The sequence below is a fragment of the Anopheles funestus genome, assembly GCF_943734845.2.
Source record: "Anopheles funestus chromosome X unlocalized genomic scaffold, idAnoFuneDA-416_04 X_unloc_25, whole genome shotgun sequence".
Lineage (NCBI taxonomy): Eukaryota > Metazoa > Arthropoda > Insecta > Diptera > Culicidae > Anopheles > Anopheles funestus.
In genome coordinates this window covers 269,614-272,500 of record NW_026045149.1, presented here as the reverse complement: position 1 = coordinate 272,500, position 2,887 = coordinate 269,614, and the positions used below count along the sequence as shown (strand labels likewise).

The 2,887-nt window shown below is 54.6% G+C and overlaps 1 pseudogene; it reads left to right on the top strand.

The window, feature by feature from the left end:
• Positions 1-2,033, top strand: part of LOC125773245 (large subunit ribosomal RNA) — a 7,658-nt pseudogene extending 5,625 nt beyond the window's left edge.
• Positions 2,034-2,887: the final 854 nt, after the last annotated feature.

Sequence of the window (2,887 nt, the reverse complement as noted above, 5' to 3'; positions counted from 1 at the left end):
CGTGGGGCTTCAGGGTCCTCAAGGTGAAGATTCAACCGGGACAGGATCAGGCGCTCCAACACCTTGCCGAGTGCGTCTAGCATGCACAACGGCCGGTACGAGGAGCTTTCCCCGGGAGGTTTGCCAGGCTTTGGCAGCAGCACCAAGCGCTGCCTCTTCCAAGACGAAGGAAACTCGCCACGGTCGAGACAGTCCTGGTACAGACGGCAGAAGACCTCCGGGTACTCCCTGATCGCTGTCTTCACGGCTGCATTGGGGATCCCGTCCAATCCCGGCGCCTTCCGGTTGGCCATGCACGCCACGATGTCCAGCAGCTCTCGCGTGGTGACAGGCATCAGCGACTGCCCATCCTCGACGTCCTCCTCTGCCGGCCACTCGACAGCCGGGTGAGTCGGAAACAGGTCCCCAGAGATGCGTAGCAGCTCCTCCTTGTCAGTCTCGGGAGGCACGTAACTGCCACGAATCCGAGACATGACAGTCCGGTACCCTGCTCCGAACTCGTTCTCCTCCGCCAGTCGGATGAGCTCATCAAACTCAGTGCGCTTGCTGGCCCGAATCGCCTTCTCCATGGCCCGCCTCGCAGTCCGGTGGTGCGCTGCTGCGATGCTGCGCTCCTGCAAATCGACCGTGGCAACCATACGGTCGCGAGCTGCTGCGCATTCCTCACGAAGGCGTGTGAGCTCCGGTGTCCACCAGAAGATTGCTCGATGGGGATCACGGTGCGACGAGGTGATCCGCGCCATCGTTTGGTCGCATGCCCGCAACATGGCATCGACCATCCCCTCCTGGTTTACTGCTCGCTCCTCGAAGTTCGCTGCGCTAAGTGCTGCTCGGAACGCCTCGGCTGAAAACTGCGAAGCCTTCCATCTCCTGCTTGACTGGTGGCCTCGTACCCGCTGCTGGTCGTGCTGCTGCTGTCGCCGGCGATTTTGCTGTTGTTGTTGCCGCCGATGATGCCGCTGCTGCTGCGGTCGCTGGTTCTGGCTTTGGTGCTGCTGCTGACGTTGGAGCTGAGGTGAGGAGGACGGCCCGACGGTGTAAAGGATGTACCGGTGGTCGGAAGCCGTATAAAACCGCGCCAACGAGTCAGGAGCCACTGCCCATGTGTCGGGGCGCGCGATAGTCTCGCTCGCGAACGAGACATCCACGACGCTGGGTGTGGCAACACCGTTCCCGACGAACGTTGGGGTTGTTCCCTGGTTGAGGATCCTCAGCCCAAGCTGCTCGATGGTGTTGAGCAGCGCCTCACCTCGCACGGTGTTCCGCTCGCTTCCCCACTCCTCATGCCAGGCGTTGAAGTCGCCTGCCACTACGACGTGATGGTGGGAAAGTGCCTCCAGTTCGAGCGCCTCAAGAAAATGCTCGAACTCACCGAGAGTACAGGGATAACTGGCTTGTGGCCGCCAAGCGTTCATAGCGACGTGGCTTTTTGATCCTTCGATGTCGGCTCTTCCTATCATTGTAAAGCAAAATTTACCAAGCGTAGGATTGTTCACCCTTTCAAGGGAACGTGAGCTGGGTTTAGACCGTCGTGAGACAGGTTAGTTTTACCCTACTGGTGTGCATTGTTTGTCGCTATCTTAACGGAATTCCTGTGCAGTACGAGAGGAACCACAGGTACGGACCACTGGCTCAATACTAGTTCGAACGGACTATGGTATGACGCTACGTCCGCTGGATTATGCCTGAACGCCTCTAAGGTCGTATCCAATCCGAGCTGATAGCGCTTCTTATACCCATTAGGTGGTCGTAAGCTAGCGGGCCTAACAACCCTCCGAGAACCGTCCGTGCTGTCCATTGGCACACTGGCGTCTCATCCCCGCTTACTACTAGGCCGCAAAGGGCGGGTTCGCGCTGCACGTGTTAGTACCATACATGTTGGGAACACCGGTGGACGAGCTTGCCGACTGTGGATATCACTAGTTTCGACACCTACGACCGCCCGCAAACGACGGGACTACAGGCTGGGAGCTTCAAGTTGTAGAGATGCGTTCGCATCGATCCTCTCAGGCGACCCATGCTTGGTGGTTAGTGCTTGCGCGTGCGCGCCCCGTGTGTGCTGGAATTGGCCAACCAGTGCACATTGGTGGTGCGTACCGTGACTTGCACCATGTGACGAGAGTGTTGAAGAACACTGTGTGGTGACTCTATGCCTATGTGATGGGGTGCTTGTAACACACGACCGAACCGACGGCTCGTTGGATGGTCACGACAGTGTGGTGCAGGTGCGCCCATGTGTAACGAATACATTGAGTGCCGTTGGAGGTTAGCGGTTGGTTGGTTGCATGCTACAACTTCGCGTTGTACATGGGCTGGCCGCTGCGCTTCCTTCGGGTTGCCACTTGATGTTGATAGGGTTGATGTATTGTGTTCGTTGACTTTTGGTTCATTCCAAAAGTCTTCGGACTTAGATAATTTTACAAGTGTCGGCGCTCTCGGACCGAAAATAAGAAGACAACTAAGAAGAAAAAGAGAAAGAAGCTAATAGTGGAAAGTATTCTTCTTCAAAGAAGGAACAAAAATTTTACAAGTGTTGAAAAATTTCCTAAGTCCAAAAAATTTTCTAAGTCCAGAAAATTTTCTAAGTCCCACAAAATGGAACATGATGAAGAAGATACAGAAGTTGAAAATTTTTCTAAGTCCAAAAAATTTTCTAAGTCCAGAAAATTTTCTAAGTCCAAAGTGTTGGAACAATTTCCAAAGGCCCATAGGTTGCACTGAATTTTCCTAAGTTGGCCACAAGTACCCATGAGGTATCGAGAAGGTTCACCCGAAGGACATAATATGTCCCAAAGTACCGATAGAGCACCCACAAAGAGCACCCAATTGGCCTAAGTTGGCCAAAAGTACCGATAGAGTACCCACAAGTAGCACTGAGTTGGCCTAA